Source organism: Nematolebias whitei, chromosome 6 (assembly GCF_014905685.2).
Source record: "Nematolebias whitei isolate Nwh7 chromosome 6, NemWhi1, whole genome shotgun sequence".
NCBI classification, from domain to species: Eukaryota; Metazoa; Chordata; class Actinopteri; order Cyprinodontiformes; family Rivulidae; genus Nematolebias; species Nematolebias whitei.
In genome coordinates, this window is record NC_056503.1 from 46,597,140 (window position 1) to 46,617,680 (window position 20,541).

Here is a 20,541-nt window from a genome sequence, read left to right on the forward strand (position 1 = left end):
CCCCCCCCCCCCCCCCCCCCCCCATGGCTGAGGCCTCAAAGCCCACCAGCGCACCAAGGGCCCCCAGGCCAGGGCCGGGTGCCGGCGCATGCACCGGCCCAAGACCCCGACAACATACCCGCCAAGACCCGAGACCCCCGGATCAAGCCGGGACCCCAGCCCGGGAGCGACACTCCCCTAGAACCCCGAACCCGCGCCCACCCCAAACCCATCCAGGAGCAGCCAGGCCACCAAGCCAGCAACCTGCGCCCGCCCGCACAGACCGCCCAGAGGCCTGCATGCAGCCAGCAGAGGTCAACGCCCAGAACCACCAAAGCCCTGGTTCTTAGCTCAGGCTCCTCATCACCTTTTCAGACTTTAGTTTTAGATTGGCACGACAAACTGACTTGTTTTTACAGTTTTCAAGGTTAACTTATTGTGGGAGTTTGTGACAAACAACAAAAATTCACACAACGTGAATCAAACCAACACACACACACTCGTTTTCATACACTCCTCAGGAGAGGCTGCACCGCTGAGACTTGAAGTTACTAAAAGCATGAAACTAACAGGAAGGTGTCATGGCGGGAGGTTCGTGCACGTGTGCATGGATGATGAGAATCATGCAGACTGTGAAAAGAGAGCGACTCCAACCAGACGTGCACGAGGTGAGATGAAGCGAGATGGAGGAAGTCACCTGAGAGCCGCAGCTCGTCTCGGCTTCAGCTCTGATTGACAGCCGGGGCTCCTCAGAGCTTTTCTGTACTTTTTAATTCCCGAGGCCGTGAAACGTGCAGCAGAAACACCGTCACAGAATCAAACCTTTAACAGCTCAACCAAAAGACCAAGAACAGCAACACCTTTTGCTCTTTAGAGTTGTAATCTATGTGATTTTTGAGACTGTCTTTGAATACAGTAACTAAATGTTTAGTTGGATTTGAGCCGTCTGCTCAGGCATCAACACTTCAGGTGTTGCCAGGTTCACCGTTTGGCTGCTTCATGCCGTTCAGGTCAGGGAACCGAAAGCTGAACAGGAATGTTCCCTCGCGGCCCGAGCTCTCGGCAGGGAGCCGCTCTGATGGATCCTCCATGATCAGGTTTCTGCCTCCGCTTGGTTCAGATTTCCATCCAGAACCGGAGACTCGTTTACAAACGACAATCTGTGAGAGAAACCAGGACGTGATGATGACAACCTGAAACTGGTGGCAACAGAAAACAAATGCCAGGATGGAATAGTCCTCTTCCTTTTTGGTTTGGTGTCATGTTGTTTAAACTGATGGCTGTTTTTTATTTAAAACTATTAATATTATACGGAAGAAGAAAGTAAAAGACAATGGTTGGATGGATGGATGGATGGATGGATGGATGGTTGGATGGATCCAACAAAAAGGAGTCGGGTCCTTTGGACGGTTTATCCCCCCATCCCCTGGATATTACTATTATAATAATTATACATCAGTTATTTGATGGAGGATATTAAAATCCTTTAAACAGTTGCAAGACAAATTTGGTTTGTGTTCCAACGACTTTTACAGGTATTTCAAAATACGAGATTACAGATTATCATGACCAGATACCCTGAAACAGTTGTCGACTCCGAATGAACACTTTGGTTAAGATTATTAAAGATGAGGTAAAAATAATACTGAATATGTATAGAATAGAAATAGAAACAGCCTTTATTGTCCCACAGATGGGAAATTCAAGTGTAACAGCAGCAACAGATAAAACGATTTCACACAAAAGTTCCTAAATGTTAATAAAAAACACAATATATAAGAAATAAGATAAACAATATCAATAATAATGTTCAATATGTATTGGAGCATTGAGAATGGCAGACTATTGACAGTACAGTATTATAGGCAGTGTATTTTAGCAGAGGTCAGCATGTATTTAATCTTTACTGAGTTTGTTGGGAGCAGTGATGGTTGTAGAGTCTAACAGCTGCTGGGAGGAAGGACCAGCGGTGACGCTCCTTTGTGCATTTAGGAGCAGGAATCTGTCTCTGAACGAGCTCTGCAGTTCAGCAGCAGCAGCTTCATGCATGGGGAAATACAAACACCTACAGTCTTTTTGTCAGGTAATCCCCTGGTATTGTTGGAGAAAAATATTCTCACTTTATCTCACTTATTCAAAAAGGGGCTACACTCGATGGCAGGAGAAGATTTTTATCTGTTTTTTACTTGCAAGGTCAGATTTTCAGGACAGGTTACACAGAAATACAGCAAGTACACACAGCTATACAGGAAGTACACACAGCTATACATCAAGTACACACAGCTATACAGGAAGTACACACAGCTATACAGGAAGTACACACAGATATACAGGAAGTACACACAGATATACAAGAAGTACACACAGATATACAGCAAGTACACACATATATACAGGAAATACACACAGATATACAGGAAGTACACACAAATATACAGGAAATACTTGCATGAAGCCCAGTCACAAGAGCCACATGTGTGTGAAGCTTGTTCTTATAATCTTATCAGTTCGCTCCAAGCTCACAGACTCGGAGGTGACCTTGGAGCGACAGCTGCACGCTGTAGCCTCACCCTGCTCCTCATTCAGCGCTCTGCTAACCCAAACATATGGTTCATGGGCAGAGTTAACACCGTCAGCTAGAGTTAAAAACATCCATAAAACTTGACCAGAAATTCCCCAACAGAAATGAAGAGGAAAAGGGAGTTGGAGGCAAATACAATCATTGAAGATGAAAAGTGGGTGTACGAGGTCATAAAATTAAAATCACTGTAGTCCCTCACTACTTGGCGGTTAATTATTCGCGGACTCGCTCTATTGCAGTTTTTCAAAATAAGATTGGACATGACAAACAATTGGCTGATTGATTGATGAGCTGCACGACGGGCATGGATTTTTTAATTTAAAATAAATTATTTTAAATGGTTTAGCACCTGCTGCACCTGTGTGCAGCCCACACTGCAGGAGAAACTTCCTCCTGCAGCTCCTCCTCCTTTAACGATCTCAGTTCTGCAGCAGAGAAGTGGGCGTGGCCAAGAGCGCAGGGTGCAGCCGTGGCAGAGAGCTGACTTTGTAGTTTTTCACTTATCGTGGGTCTTCAGGGTCCGAATCCCCTGAGATAAACGAGGGACTACTGTAGTTCAATTGGAAAATCAAGATGAGTTTTCTTAGGACTCCATCCATGATTTTTAAGAGTGATTTAAACTAAATTTGATTTATGTTAGAGGGATTGTCAACAAATTGGTGATCTTTTACATTTTTTCTGGGATTGCCCAGTCTTAAAAACCTGTTGGCAAGAGATCCAAGGAGAAATTCAAATCATATTAAGGTTGAACTTGCTATTAGACTAAAAACATTGTCTTGGGTTTGATGCCAACGAGTGGATTGGGGAAAAAGAAAATTAAAATACTCCAGATCTGTTTAATGGTGGCAGTGAAAATGATAATGCGCTCTTGGCTCAAAGCACTTCCTCCCACACTCCTTTAATGGCAACAGGGTTTAAAAATGTCTGCGATGGATAAAATGACTGCAAAGTGAAAGTGGACTTGTTCATGGATCCTGTCATTTAGTTGGACATAAGTCTGACCTCGGACCCGTCAGTCCAGATTGTGTTGGTCTGCAGGGTTTGTTAGAGTAGAGTTACAAAGTATTGTGATGCTAGTTTTGTTATCCAGGGTATGAGTTTAAGTCTGGGGACTGGAAGTGATGATGCTGGACTCAAAGCTCATTTGGTTTCTGTTTCTTGCATTTAGCAGAAGGATCATGAACATCTAACAGAGTGATTCGTTTAAAGCAGCAGGACTGAAGGCCGTTTGGGTCTGACAGCAGAATGGATCTCATCGGACACAAAGAAACCGACTCGGAGTCGTTCAATCACTTCTCTTCAGTTGAATCCAATAAATAAGTGCTCAGTACGTGATATGACAAATATCAGCGACTTGATTGAAATGTGCTTGACGGCCATTTGAAGACTACATTGTAGGTTTTCAGAAGAAAGATAAACAGGAGATAATGCTGCAGAATAAATTAACATTTCAGCAGAATTCTTGCCGCGGCCGTGACGCAGCCTCAACCGGCCTTCATCTTATGGAGTGCAGATCTGGACCAGATTTTCCCGACCAAGCAGAAAAAGCTGTTGACTGTTTTCTGTGTGCACCGGAGCCTGCGGGCTGCCGCGCTGCAAGAGGAGGATTCATTGCTTCATTTAGCCGTTGGCGGAGCACAAAGTGAGATATGGGCGGTTGTTTAGCGAGGCAAACTAAGAGATTAAAATGCAGCTGTTGGTGCCGTGACGTGCAGCGAGTGGGCTGAAGTAAACCAAAACCAGGTTAACTTCAGTTATTCCACCACACTGAGGTCCAGCTGAGCAGTCAGGTGAGATGAGACGTCAACTCACCTGCGCTCTAATTCCGTCAGTCGTGTCTACGCCACGCTGAAGATGTGATCGCCTCATCTTTGCATCCCTCCCTTCACTGACCCGACAGTAAAAGCCCATCAGGTAATAACACGTTCGTATTTATTCGCCTTTTGTGCTGACTGCAGCAGAGGCGGTTGGTTTGTGCAGCTCTGATTTATTGGCTGTAAATCGTCTTTACAACGAAATGAAAACAGAAATCAAGACAAACAGGAAGCACCTAACGCTGTAGAGTAAATGTAAAGAGGAGGATTCAGGTTTGCTCCTGTGAAGCGGAGCTGTTTTTATCATAAACAAAGTTTAAAGACAATTTTTAAGGCAGTTCTGGTTTTAGACTACAACACTTGTGACATCGGTCTCATCGTCTGTGCATGAACGTACGAGTTTTATGACTGCATGTTGATTATACGTGCACTGCAATGAAACGATTCAAATGTTGAGACCGGGGCGGACCACAGGCAGGACGAGACTGACAAGGGTGCTGCTTTTTGGGAAGACTCCTAATGAATGTCCAGATGACCTGACTGAACATTGCTGGAGTTTATACCTGGATTATTGAGCATGGACTTTGGTCTTAATGAATGTAGTTAAACATTTCAAAACAAGCAATATCAAGTTAAGTCAAAGTTATTCTCTTTAGCTCACCTCAAAACACTCACAGCTCACCAGACTTTACAGGGTTTGCTGTAAATAATCCCGTATTATAATAAACTAACAAAACACTAAAACATAGTAAAACCAAAGTTAACACCTTAGATCATCCAGATCTGAAAGCCGTGAGAAGAGATGGGTTTTCAGCCCAAAATTATCTATAATCTGGTTTGTGGACCTCAGAGCTCTGGTTGGAGCGTAACGGTTCAGACAAGGAGGTGCCGTGACGTTTGGACTCCTAAAAACAAATCAAACTGAATTCTGGGATGCAGTCAATCTGTGTTCTCCATCAGGAGGTGAGCTGCTGCTTGCAGGTGACTGATCAAGACCAACACAGAGTTAAAGCTGTCCAAAGGAGATGTAAGACCAGAAGAACTCTCTCACGTTGATCAGATGGACCACAGGTCCAATCCCAGGAGCTGTATCTGGAAAAAACCTTGTTTTGACAACTGAGCTGGGCTGGTTCTTGAATCGAAAAGCACCGTCAATAAATCCACCAAGGCTCCTGGAAGACAAGTGACAATACGAACGTCATGGACCACTACGGAGGTTTGCTCTTCGTTTAGAGTGAGGAACTTTATTTCCATCCATGTGCAAACGTCTCTGAGGCAGTTCAGGAAGGTTTGATCATCAGCGTGAGCAGAGAAATAAATCTGAACATCATCAGCAAACAGTGAAAAGCCACGTTGTGTGTGTGTGAACATGTATCGTGAGAGGATCCAGGATGAACACAAAAGGTGAAACTGCAGACCGAAGAGTCGTTAAATGCTTCATCCTAAATCTAACCGGAGTGTTTTTGAGTCTGAAAGGTCCTCGTGGTTTTACAGATGAGGAAAATCACACAGGAGTCTTTAAAAGGAGAATTTTGTGTTAGATTGAAGAAAGTCTCTGCAGCGGTTCTGTAGCTCCTGAAGTTCATCCTTTGTGGCTCTCTAAGATGTTTGTTCTTGTGTTTTGGTGCTTAATGTCTGTGGTTGCACTTCTCTAGAGGTAAACCTCTGTTCAGACCTTGATGCAGGTCTTTATGAATTATTTTATGACTCCTGCAGTTGTTGGGAGTTTTGTTGTATCAGCAGGTAATCTGCCGCACAAACAGTCCTGTCTCCAGCACCGTAACCGCCACACGTGCTTGTTTTATCATTCTTTTCTCCGATCACAACACAAACGTGCAACTTGAATCACGTCAGCCGTTCGAATGAACTTTGTTTGATCCAGGCTCATGAAGATGAACCCACCCTGGTCAGTGCTGCTCAATGTGAAGCTCTGATCGTGACCTCGGTTTGTCCAACCTGAAGATGAGAGCAGCTTCAGCTGGTCGGCGGAGTCGTCTCTGTGAGGCGTGACGGTGGGTCAGCGTGGAGAACCAAAGATGACACAGCCGTGACAGATCCTTCCTGATGGGGAGAGTCTCATTAAAGACCTGATTCATTTCTGCTGGGTGTGGGATAACGGCTGGACCACGTGACTTGTCAAACGTTCAGCACCCCCTCCCCTCCTGAGTGCATCATGGTCACCATCAGAATGTTGCGTTCCTCCGTGCATTTTGTTTTTGTCTCAGAGGAAAAGCAAAGAGGAGCATGTGTGAGAGTCTGCTGCTGAGAAGACAAACACGACGGCTCAGCTGTCTGCGACTCGCTTCCCCTCGTCCATCTTACAGAGCAAAAGGTTTGGATGTCATAAAGGTGGAGTTCATCCTGAGTGGACGGACTGAGGACAACAGACTCAAAACCCTTTACAAAAAGAAGTGATTTATTTACAGTGATAAGGTAATATTTACTATGTACAGTGGTCACATCCTGGAAACCCTGGAAGGGAGGAGACATCAGAAGCTGCATGGAGCAGTTAGTGCAGGTTCTAGATGTCTTGCAGGACGTTGGTAGGTGGGCAGGCGCAGGGGTCGAGGATTCAAGGACAGCCACAGAAGTCCAGGACAAGAGACTCAGGATCCAGGTTCTCAACTTCAAGTACCGTAGGTTTCATTATCATTCGCATCACGTGTGGTACACAGGTGGAACGAAATTGTGTACACAGGGTCCTAGTTATTTATTTTTATTTACTTAGAAATTTATTCATTTCAATAAAAAACAAAATAACTATATACAATAGAAAACCAAAAAAAAAAAAAAAAAAAATATATATATATATATACAATCAAAAAATAAAATGAAAGGCAGCAGAAGAATAAATCTTATATCTGCCCCTTTTTCTCAGAATATATTCAAGCAAAATTAATTTGCAAAAAACAAAGCTAAATAAAAACAACTCAAACAACAATTTGTATAGATACACATTATACTTTTCCATATTCCTTCAGAAAACTAACTTTTAACGTTTTCTTGAATATGTACATAGATCTGGTAGTTTTAACATCATCCTTCAGACCTTTCCACAATCCTGTTCCCTGAATTATAGTGGACCGCTCCTTCAAACTGGTACGAAACCAACGCTTCACAAACATCTCTATCCCCTTGAGATAATAACCACTCTAACTTTTAACAAAATTTACTTGGATATTTGAAGGCAGTATGTTTTTGTGAGCCTTATACATAAACAGTAAAATATTATAATCAACCAAGTCATAGAATTTCAATATCTTCAGTTGATACAACAATGTATTTGATGGATGGCTATCATCTTTTCTACTGATAATTCTTACAGCTCTTTTCTGTAAAATAAAAATAGGATTTGTAATTGTTTTGCAAGCTTCACCCCAGACATCGTTAGTTACATCCAACAATAAAATGTAAAAGAAAAACAGTAGTAAGATCTAAGATATGAACTAGGAAAAACACTAATAGTACAAAAACAATACGTCGAACAGCAGCACGAACATGAGTCTGTGTGAGCAGATGAGTACGAATGAACACAGCAGTGGGAAACAATCAGCAGCATGAGGATCAGCAGCTTGGATAATCAGCAGCACATTTCACCAGTCAAAGTGGCATTACAGCAATTTTTTTTCTACGGTGATAATCCTAAGTCTAACAGCTTCAGGGTAGAAGCTGTTCCTCAGTCTAGTGCTTCTGCACTTAATGCTCTGTAACCTTCTGTGCAAAGACGAGGAGAACAACAAGGTGAGATTACGTAATCAGGAGTTTTAACACAAGGAGGCAGAAACGGCAGAAGGTAAGTAATGCTCCAGCAGGGGAGGGAGTTCTGCAGCCTCTTCTAGTCCTGGCTCTCGTTAATGGGATGACTCTCAGCTGTGGGTGGTGGAACCTGCAGGAAGAGCTGGTAACCCTACATTGGATTGTTTGTGGACGTCATATCTCTATTCTTCAACTAAACTGTTTTCTTACAACTCCCATCCCAGTTGGGGTTTAGGGACGTTGTTTAAAGTGTGAATTAAAACAGAATGCAATGATTTATGTATCTCAGAGACGTGTATTTTCTTCACAGTGGAACACAGTAGACGAATTGAAGTGAACAATGTACCCGTATGTACCTGTAGGTCATTTTGAGTTTACTGGCATCGGCACATCGTCGTTACACAACCACAGGTTTTTGTTAGAAAGAGCTCATTTGAATAAAATCCGGCTTTAGACTCCAACAAACAGCAGACGAAGTGTTGACAACCCTCCAGCTGGGACTGAATCCAAACTGGTTCATGAGTTTCCACCAACAGGCAGCTGGGCTGAAGACTTCCAGCTGCTGCTCAGGTAGATCCTTTTCTTCTAATGATCAAACAGTCCATCAGCAGGACGTCTGCAGCTCGTGTCTGCAGAGAGACTCGTCTGTCAGGAGACGAGTGTTTGTCGCAACAGGAGTTCATCGGGTTTAAATATTTTAAATGAGCAGCTGTTGGGGGGGGGTGCACTCAGCTACATGCAGTGTCACGAAACTCAAATCAAGAATAACATTCAACATTTCCTCATCAGTGCCTCTTTATGGGAGTCTTTAAGAGCTTGTTGGTGATTCTCCTCCTGGAACGGTCTTATCTGTCAGATGACATCACCTATAGGCCTGCCACGATAATACATTTTGCTGGGCGATTAATTTTCTCAGAAATTATTGCGATAAATGATAATATTGTTTGAAATTTGACAATAATTAGTAATTATTGTCAATTTTAAGAAGAAATGTTTGTTAATTTGTTTTGCGTGGATGGCAGTATAAGACTGTTTGAACCGAAGGATGGATAGTGAGGGAGCGAGCAGCATCTTTTTAAGAAAAATGAGAGGGAGGCCCCTTGACATGACATGGGCTGTCTCTCCGGTTCTCAAAATGGCGGACGCTCGGTGTGGTCTGAGCTCTTTAGCATAGCATTTTTCACAAAAAGCTTTTAATAAAAAGTCAGTAAACAAGTTCTCAGCTTCTTTTTGCAGAGAAAAACAACATTTTACACGAAGGTACGGGTTTCAACGGTGAATTTTGGAGCTTCGACAAGACAGAGGTTTTTTTCCCCCGAGGTCGGCCTGTTGGCTTAGCTCGTAGTTTAGCTTCTCAGCTTAGCTGCTTTTAACGATCCAAAAACATGATACTGGATGGCTAAAATGGATTTTAAAGAGAAAGGGAGGGGTCAGTGAAGAACACCGGAGCCTTTTGTCATCCAGTGTCTTCAGTAGAACGAGAGACACGAAGAAACGATAAAGCCGATAAATGAAAATGAGGTCGGTAATTTTCATTCATCATGCGATTAATTAATTGATCACGACAGGCCTAGTTATCTGTTCAGCAGCTCAGATTTATCAATATTTGTGTTTAAGAATCTGTCAAACCCAGAATCTTTCTCTACGTTGATTTATTGTTCTGTATTCTGGTGTTATCTCAGTTTGTGTCGGTCTCACGCCGGGTCTGAAGGTTCTGGTCGTCACCGTTTCCTGCAGATGAACAGTTTTTTTATAAATAATTTCAGATTTTGTTTTTCTTCTCACTTGTTCTGACCTCGCTGTTTGTTTGTTTCTCTTCCTGACCCGGGAGCCTCTGGTTCTTTGGGTCAGCTCGCTGGAGTTCATGGCAGCACCGGCTGCGTTGCACCTTCAGTCTTTGTGAGTTTTGGACTCTTCACTGTTCAGTTTTTTAAATTCTAAATCACTGTGTTGTAGGAAACATTGTTTAATGCTGGAGGAGGCTTTCTTCTAAGAATTGTTCTCTGGCTCTTTGGAAAGGTCCAGTATGAATTTCAGAGTGGGGTTTCTTTGCTCCTGCATGTTTATTAAATACCTTTCAACATGAGATGTAGTCCATGTCTCGTAGGAAGAAGAAGCTGAAGTAGACAGCTCTTTGTTTTTCCTCCAGCTGTGTCTGAATCATCAGCATCACCGTGCTGAGCTGTCTGCAGGTCTGCATGACGCTGGAAACACCCCCCACCATGGTTTGTCTGGTTCTCTGCAGAACTGGACTCTTTAAAACCCTCTGAGACCCTCGGCTCTTTGAATAATGGACCTGGAGCCTGTCGGTGACGTCGGGGCTCAGTTTGGTGTCTGCGTTCAGTCGGTTTGGAGGAATCAGTTGGAACCTGGAGTCACATTTTCTTATGGATTCAGTCATTCATAAAACTCCTCCAACTCGTACAGCTGATAAACTCAACATGTTTTGGGTTTATGAATCATTTACTCTGATTTTTTTAGACTAAATTACCTCAGAATCGGTTTATAAAATCTCAGGTTGAAGTGTGATGACAGCGTCAAATATCTCTGGGAAACAAAAAGGAGCTAATAATGGAGCTAAAGTTTATTGATAATCATTTAATATTATAAAAAACAAACTATGATTACCAAAGTATACACCTTCTCTGAGTCCATCAGACTGTTTATACCACAGAATAAAAAGAGCTCATATTCAAGGAGTTACATTTAAAATGAGGAAAAACAACCTCTTATCAAAATGATAAACTTTTATTAGAGCTGACCTAAAACATGAAATATTTTCTCAGTTTAATATTTTTATACGACCGTCAACAGCAGACGTCTGGTTTAATCCTCCATCCGTACGTCCATACCGTCTGAAATGCTCAAGAAAATTTATAGAAACTTGATGCACATTTGTACCACCACTAAACAGTGTGTTCTCTAAGGTCAAAGGTTATACAAGGCCCTTGCTTGTCGTGTGTGTTGCTACAGATTGCTGTTTGTGGACAGGTGCATGATGTGCCGTATGCCGTGCTCTTGTTATAAAAACTGATGTTATGCTGCTAAAAATGTGATCCTGTGGAGGTAATTTGGTACAACAGATTTAAAATACTTTGGGTAGATAGACTGATAGCTCGTGTGAGAACAACAGCAATCAGTAAGTCCTGTAAACAAACAGAATAAAAATACAGTCGTCCTGTTGCCTGAGCAGTAAAATCTAGAGCCTGACTGATTGTTAGAGCTGATATCTTAGGCCGATGATAGCATTTGGAGACATATCAGTGAAAGTTGTTCCATTATGTACCAATATAAACACTGGGAACAAGCCATGTCCTTAGTTGCAAAAGGTGTAATTGTACAATGTTTCCAGCAGAGGGTGCAAGAAGACTACTTTCAAGTCATCAGAATCAGAATAAACTTTATTGGCATTGCACCGAGATACAACGCAAACATGTACGTACAGTCGTCCGAAAGATGGACGAAGCTGCAACTATAGAAAGCGCGGCCTTATCAAGTCATGGCCGTTTACTTAAGTTTCACTTTCAGCACAGCCGAGGCAGCGAGCAAGACTGTGTACCATATGTACATTTATTTTAACTGATCTGTAAAATAAATCTACAATAATAAATTCTCTTCAATCCTCTGACCCGCTTGTCATTAGCTGCGTGCCTGTCAAGTTAGCAAGCTAACGTTTAGATAACCTAGCATAGGCGATTGCCATGTAAAACTTTATCCAGAACAATAAATCTAACGTAGAGGTAAAATATATCAGAATTAGTAACGTTATCTTTGTCATCCTCAGCAAAATGCATTGTTTGTCTGAAATCTTCACTTCTCTAAAAAAACGCTGCTGCAGTCAATTCTAATCAGAACTTCACCATATGTGACTGACTGTGAACAATGAACAGGAAGGGCGTATCTTTGTTTAGTTTATATTTTCGTAACACGCGTGATAACTTTATGGTGAAATGAGAATTATGACCAGTGCACCACTTATAAACCTACTGTGGGTCTAGGTATAGCGTGGATCTGATGTGATTAGCTTCATGGTTGCTAACAGCTGCGCTAAATAAAAAAGCCCCGCTCCACTCGCTTTTCACTCATTAGATTCTTTGGGGCACAAAGCTAGAAAATTTTCATCCATTACATCGGTTATCAGCGTTTGTCATTCCCTCCCAATGGTATTGGTAAATTTCCACATGGGTCGGGGCTCTAGTAAAAACACCTTCACTCGTCCTCCTGACTGTACGAACGCAGGCTGAGCTCTGCTGGAGCAGATCTGCCGTTAAAACTATCTGTACTAAATCAATCTATGAAAAATGAAACGAGCCAGAATATTTCCTGCAGGCTATGAAACACCTTCGGAGGAGTATGGAAATCTGAAGCTTCAGTGGGCCGAGTGGGAGCAGCTTTTATTGTGCTAAATTTGTTGGAACTGAATCAAGAAGAAATGTTTGTTCTTTTCTCTCAACAGCAAAGAGGGAAATTTGTCAAAACCTTTCAGGTGTTGGTGAATCGTTGCCATGGTAGCAGACTACATTTCTTAAAGCATGTTGTTATCGCTGAATATTAAATTACATGTAATTGGTTACACGTGTAACAAGAAACCGTGCTCTGGACTCGTGCATGAATCACCCTGTTGATTTAGCTTCATTCTTATCTGCATCCAGCACAAACCACAGCGTCCTGTAGTTTTACGCTGCTTTGCTCAGGTGCACTTCAGCAGATTTAATAAGTCAATCCCTTTAATTAAAGCCAGCACTAGTTGCTGCGATAATGTCCAGGTCCTGTGAAATGAACGTGTTCCACACAAAGAAACTTGTTCAAAAATCACAGGAAAACGGGTGTGGGTGTTTTTCTGTGAGGGTGACGTTACAGCATCCTGAAGAAGTCGACACCAGCTGAGAGACCACCTGGACAAAACAAACCTGCTGCACACGATGACGATGAGTTCATGTCAGGTGAAGGAAAGATGGATAATAACTTCCTGGACAGATGGTGGGAGGATCACGAGCAGTTGGTCTTAATAATGTCGACATCATTTCTGCTCTAAAACGCTTCTTGGGAGAATTTTGTTTATTCTTTAACCTTTATTTAATTGGGCGAATGTAACGTGTATTTACTCAGACCTGTTGACTTGACTTGGTGATGATTAAAAACAGAAGAAAAGTCTCATTAATTGCAATCAGACTCGACTGTTGGCCTCAGACGGAGAGCATGAATTTAGTTTTAAATGCCAGGTCTGATTAATGAGCTTATTACATCGATTTGGATTCATCACTTGAATTTCTGTACGTATGTCGGCGATGATGATGGAAGCCAAGAAGGGAAGAGAGGAGCAGACAGTACACCTCAGCTACGAGGATGATGATGATGAACTCCAAAACGTCTTTTATTCATGGACAGGTTCATCTTCAGAAACACGTGATGTATCTGACCTGACTGGCAACGTTCATCCTGACTGTTAACATTCATCCTGACTGGTAACATTCATCCTGACTGTTAACGTTCATCCTGACTGTTAACATTCATCCTGACTGGTAACGTTCATCCTGACTGGTAACGTTCATCCTGACTGTTAACGTTCATCCTGACTGGTAACGTTCATCCTGACTGGTAACGTTCATCCTGACTGGTAACGTTCATCCTGACTGTTAACATTCATCCTGACTGGTAACATTCATCCTGACTGGCAACATTCATCCTGACTGGTAACGTTCATCCTGACTGTTAACGTTCATCCTGACTGGTAACGTTCATCCTGACTGTTAACGTTCATCCTGACTGGTAACGTTCATCCTGACTGTTAACGTTCATCCTGACTGTTAACGTTCATTCTGACTGTTAACGTTCATCCTGACTGGTAACGTTCATCCTGACTGTTAACGTTCATCCTGACTGTTAACGTTCATCCTGACTGGTAACATTCATCCTGACTGGTAACGTTCATCCTGACTGGTAACGTTCATCCTGACTGGCAACGTTCATCCTGACTGGTAACGTTCATCCTGACTGTTAACGTTCATCCTGACTGGTAACGTTCATCCTGACTGGTAATCTATCCATTCATTCATCCATCTATCCATTTTTTTCATCCATCTATTCATCCTGCCATCCATCAATCCATCCGTTCATTCATCCTTTTGTTCATCTATCACCCATCAATCTGTTTATCCATCCATCTGTCCATCCATTCATCCTTCCATCCATCTGTCCATTCGTTCATTCATCTGTCCATTCGTTCATCCATCTGTCCATCCATCATCCATCCATTTATTCGTGATGTTTGAGTCAAAGTCACTGAAAATATTTTCCAAATCAACAAACATATGAAACATGTAGTAAATCAAAAGAAGACGTATGATAAAAGCTTACAGACTAAAAGTTATCCATCTGTACAATTTATTTCTTTATTCTTTAAGTGTTCTTCTGATCTTTTCTTCAAACTCTCAGACTCAGAGCTTCTGAACGTTTCTCTTGAATGAATGAATGAATGAAAACCGGTGAAGCTCAGCTGGAGTCGGGAGGTTTTGCATCGCTGCTTTGAGTTTACAGTAAACTGTGGTTTTATAATCGGAGGAGCAGAGGGTGGGAAAGATTAGAGCATGTTTGTTTCCGCTCTCAGGGATGGTGCTGTGGGCCTTCTGACAATTCTCATGCAAATACAAACGACAAGTTTCAGTACATTGAAGATTTTGTATGTAATGTTTACAAATGAGGTCACATTTTGTTCTGCTGTGGCAGCAGAAAAGCAGTTTTTATTAAAAATGATGAGTCCAGCTGCAGCACCGGGCCCGTCCCCCGGAGTTTCCTGTCAGCTCTTCAAAATAAACAACCTTGTTTACAGTCTATTCTAGTCTGTACGGTGTTTAGATGCTTTTTATTTCCTACATTTTATGTAACTCTAATCTTCTGTGTTTTTACGCTTCGTGTTTCTGGGCATGCTGGTTCCCCCTGAGCTCGTCCTGCGGGTCCGTTACGAGATGAAAGATTTATTACAGCTGTTTGTTCCTTTCTCCACTTTCTGTCTCTGCCTTTGTCTTCATGTCCATCATTGTGTCTCACTCGTGTCTTCCCCGTTATGCATCTGCCTGAGTGTTTATCTCTGGGCGGCATGCGTTATCCCTCTGGGATTATTTCTGCAGACCTCATCACGTCTCACAAACATTTCGCTCCTTTTTCTCGGCTTAAAGCTTTTTTTTTTAAATCTCACGTCTGCCTCCTGCCTCGGCAGGAAGGTCACTCTGACACTGAGGTGTAAACAGTTTAATTTATGTGTTTGTTATAAAAATACAACATTTTCTGTGTGGTGTCGGGGGAAACCTGCAGGGAGGGAAGTGAAGATGGTCTGAACCTGGAGGTGCAGGCTGCTCTGCGGTACTGATTCAGTTCTTTCAGACAAACATTAAAGAACCTCATCTGTGCTGCCTTAAAGCATCTATCTCCAAAGGTTTAGACTTTTATAACACTTTTATAAACCTGTCGGTTTGCTGTTGTTACTCTGACAGAAATGTTCAGATATTTCTGTAGAAATGGTTCCATGTGCTGCTAAAGCTAGCTGCTGCTGCTATTTGTGCTTGAAAATAACCGTACGGTTTAATGACACCAGATTTTACTGGGTCTGATTTTGTAGTTTCTAGAAGAATCAGTTAATTGGAAAAGATTTCAAACAAAACAAAGGGGCGCAGACTTCAGAGTCGAGGTGGAGAAGCAACAAAAACAAGAAAGTAATTTATTTATAATCTGCCACAAATTTAAACAAAACACCAACATTTTGCTCACACAGCCTTGAAAAGAACAGAAAATGATCAGCTGTTCCAAAACTCACAGCTGTTGTCTCCAGAAAACCAAACTTGTTTGAATAGAATAGATCTTTATTGTCATTGCGTCTAAATACAACAAAATTTGGGTTTGCTTCCCAGAGCAAAAGCAAAAATCAGTGTAACTCCTTTCAAGCACGCCCAGACACAAGTGGTTTCCTCAAACTGATGAATTTATTAAGATTCGATACGTGAAAACTAAAGAAGATACACAAAGTAAAACAACAATTAACTCTTAAGGAAAATAAACAACAAATATTAAAATCAAACGCTTGTGCGCTCAAAGTAAAACAAAATACAGAAATAAAACGAACATACCTCGTTGGCTGTGTGCTACCAAAAGGAATTAGGCTTGTTTCTTTGGTTTCAGCTTCTTTGAACTCTTTTCTTCAACTTAAAGTCCGTGTTTACTTGCAGTTACATCATTGCTACCGACTGACTTCTTCAGGTACTTTTCACCTGAATACAGCGCCAACTACAGGTGACACGTAAAACTACATATAATGAAACAAACAGTACAAGCCATATGAATGTGTAACATAAAATAAACTGTGGCAGTTACAAACAGTAAAATATAAAACAATATAAATATTAACAGTATAAAAGGTAATAATTACAGATTTTAAACACTCCATATGTGCAACACAAGCAGATTGATATTATACTAGTTCCTTATTGCACAAGTTCATTCTAATTACAGTTTTTGTTCATTTCAGTAACGGCTGACGGGTTAAAACAATTTATTATAAATCTGTTTGTTCTTGTCTTGATTGATTTGAACCTTTTCCCTGATGGTTCAAACAGATCATGTCCAGGGTGACACGTGTCCTTTAAGATGATGTGGGCTTCTCCTTTGCAGCGGGAACTGTGTAGATCTTCCAGTAAAAGAAGAGGGCAGCCCACGATCTTCTAGACTGTGTGATAACTCTATAGCACTTTCCTCTGAGCCACTGTGCAGCTAAGATACCACACGTTGATGCAGTATGTTAAGATGCTCTCTGTGAAGCATCGGTTGAAAGACACCAGCAGTCTTTGGATGATGTTCTTCCTCCTGAGCATTCTCTGGAAGTACAGTGTCTGCTGGGTCTTTTTCCGCAACTCAGAGGTGTTCAGGCTCCATGTCAGATTCCCTTCAGTATGGACTCCCAGGAAACGGTAGTCAGCTATGTTCTCCACACTATCTCTGCTTAAAATCAGGGGTGGGACCGCCATTTTCTTTTTCCTGAAGTTGATGATCAGCCCCTTAGTCTTTGAGGTGTTGAGGAGCAGAATGTTCCCCTGCACCAAGCAGTCCGTTGTTTCACCTTGTCCCTGTAGGTGGACTCATCCCCCCCACTGATGAGCCCGCCACTGTGGTGTTGCTGTGGTGAGCAGGAGTGCAGTCATGTCTGTAGAGGACATAGAGCAGGAGGCTCAGCACACAGCCCTGGGGGGCTCCCGTGCTGAGGCTGAGGGCCATGGATGTATGATGGCCCATTCCAACCCTCTGACTGCGGCCGGACAGGAAACCATTCACCCATGTGCAGGTGGAGTGTGGGAGTCCCAGTTCCCCCAGTTTGATTGTTTGTTTGTTACACATTGTTGCGTCAGAAACACAAGTGTTACAGATGTGTGCAGGTGTTTGTGTGAAAACAGCAATAAGTCCAGTTTTAGATTTTCAGCTGTCAGTTTTTACACCAACCTCCAGCAGGACGATCTTTTAATCAGCAGCTCTTCTCAGCTTCGTTCTGTTTTCACACATTAAAAGATTCATATTTTAAACTTTCCACATTCAACAAGACGACCGGAAGTTTTCATTTCTCTGTAAATCGCTACGATACAGGGAACCGTCATGAGCAGACTGAAGAACAGAAACCAGCAGGGAAATGAAATAAAACTAGAATTTAAAAAGTAAATCTGACTGTGATGCATTTGCAGCCCCTGGAAAAAAAAACAAGGTTCTGGTGAATTAGACGCAGTCTTTATTTTTCAATATTCTGCCGTTGGTTTTACATCGCAGGAGGAAAAACTTGCATTATATTGGACCTGATACATCCATCGGTTTCCTGTGTAGACTTTTTAAAATCATATCTGCTTCCAGGTGGCGCTTGTGTATGATTAGCTTTATTTGTCTGAATCTTGTTTATTACAAAGCAGATGTTTTCCGTCTCTTCTTTTAAATTAAGGTCAGATTTGTTCAAAATGAAACATCCAATCAGGGTGTAATTATCCAGCAGCCCACCCTCTCTGTGTTTGGTTTGCACAGATTCAAACTTGGCTTTAACCTTAACGTTGTGCACGAAGAACTCTGTTGTTGCTGAAAGGTGCAGCTTTCACTCGTGATGCAGCTGAGAGGCCTGCAGCTGCCTCTCTATCTGATCACTTAATCAATATTAATTGTCAGTAAAAGTCGGGACGTGGCCTGCATGGTTCAGCACTCATTCTAGAGACGCTCTGTCGTTCGCCACGGGCAGCTCCAGCTTATTAAAATGTCATTACTCAGGTTTCTAATCAGAACAAAAGAGAAAAGGTCACTGTGTTCCTATTGATGCTTTGACACTGTCTCAACTGTCCTGGGCTCCACACGACAACGCACCAGTTAAAGGCCTCCCTACCCCCAGTACCACCCCACTCAGCCCGATTTATGGAACATCCTTGTTCATGGATCCAAGCGGATTTCACCAAGAGGCCGGTTCAGACTTGAGCAGACAGCAGCTGTTACATCACTGGATGACCTGCAAACTACATCAGAACCTCATCGTGTTGACGGAGAGCGCCACAAGAAATGAGCACATTTACAGAGATATGCTGCATCAGAGAAGATGGCGCAGCATGGCTACACCTGGACTTATGAGCAGCGCCGGGATAAGATAAAGAAATTAAGTCAATTATAGGGCGATTAAGGACACAACGGGCGGAGTGGCTCAAACACAATGACCAGTTGCGATCCCGCCCACTTTGCATTGAAGATCCCGCCCACAGAGCAGGGAAACATGTCAGTCTCCACCGCCGTGAAATCACCTCCACCTGAGAAGAACTGGGAAGAGGAGGTCCGAGTGGACCACACTCATCAATGACAAAGAGGATTTATTCAGCTGGGAGAGCAATCCAGCTGTGTTTAGTATTTAGTCAGTGTCCACGTCCACCTTTAAGAACCTCTGCAGCTGTAACAAAAAATGCTTTTATACAGTCAGTATCAGCCTAGGCTGATGTTAGGCTGATTGGTAACTCTAAATTGTCCCTAGATGAGAGAGTGAATGGTTGTTTGTCTCGTTTGTCTCTGTGTCCCTGTGGTGGACTAGACTTGTCCAGGAAGAAGTGGGTAAAGATAATGGATGGATGAATGGATAGAGTCAATAAGAACAGTCAACATCTCTCGGAAGTGTGGAAAACCAACAGTTTCAGTTGAGGAACGCCATGTTGTGGAACTGTGTCTCACCCCTGAGGAGTCGAGCTGTTCTTGGATAAGATGTAAATGTGTCACTGTGAGATGAAGTCCCTACGATCAGATCGAGGCCTTTCCTCCTGCAGCTCAGCAGGAGCTGATGTTTAAAGAACCACGATGCACCAGTGTGTGTTGCTCGTGTTTCCCTTCTTTCTTTTACTTGCGTTAAGCAGAAATTTGAATGTCAGTTCTGTTGGTGTACAATCGCCAAACACTGCTGGATCTTCAACTTTATGCCAGAGACCTTGTGAAGCAGGACTTTACCAAGAATAAATCTGTCCCTGCTTCTTTCGGGTATTCCAACTTTTCTCCGTGTGTCCGGGTGCAACCTCCCCGGAGTGATCGCACCCGTCGCTCCAGTAAACGTAGCAGTGGGCTGGTGAAAAAAGCAGCTCTGGGATGCTTATGGGAGGAGTATGTAGCAGTGCCTCCTTTCATCTTTTCTTGGTGTTTTCAGTATTTGTCGGCACCTGGCTGGTACCTGTTATTGTCTTGGATGGGGTGTTTCCCCAGACCCGTGGACCTCATCCACGTCCAGAGGCCTAGATTTTCGGTGCGTAACTGAGACTTGGCTGTCTGCTGGTGAGTTTGGCATTTTTAATTAACTTTTCCCCGTGGATTGCTCCTATTTTAACTCCCCGTGGATGTCGGGCTGCGGAGGAGGAATAGTGACTATCTTTAAGAATCACCATGTAAGCATCTCTCATCATTCTTAGCCAGTAGCTTTGAACTGAACTTGTTCGAGCTGGGCGGCTCTCCACCTCCCAGATACAAGGACTTTGTTAATGACCTCAGATTTCTTGACTGAATTTATGTCTGGATTCTTATTGTTCGTGATTTTAATGTTCATGTGTGTTGTTCTGTTTCAACAAAGGCCTTTTTGAACCTCATTGACTATTAATCTTGTGCAGTCTGTGGCTGGTCCCACTCAGGAACATTGACACACTCTCGATCTGGTTTTATCTTTTGGTCTACCTGTTTTTAACTTGGAGATTTTGTAACGTTTAATGGAATACCCAGAGAGTAAGGACTGAGAGAACAGACTCTAAGACTCAAATGAATTAAAGTGCTTTATCTACAGTGAATTAATATTAATCTATAGACAACAGGGGGAACCTGGGAAATGAGAGGAGTCAGGATGATGAAGATCAAAGAATGGTAAATAGTTGATAGTTTCTGTCTTAC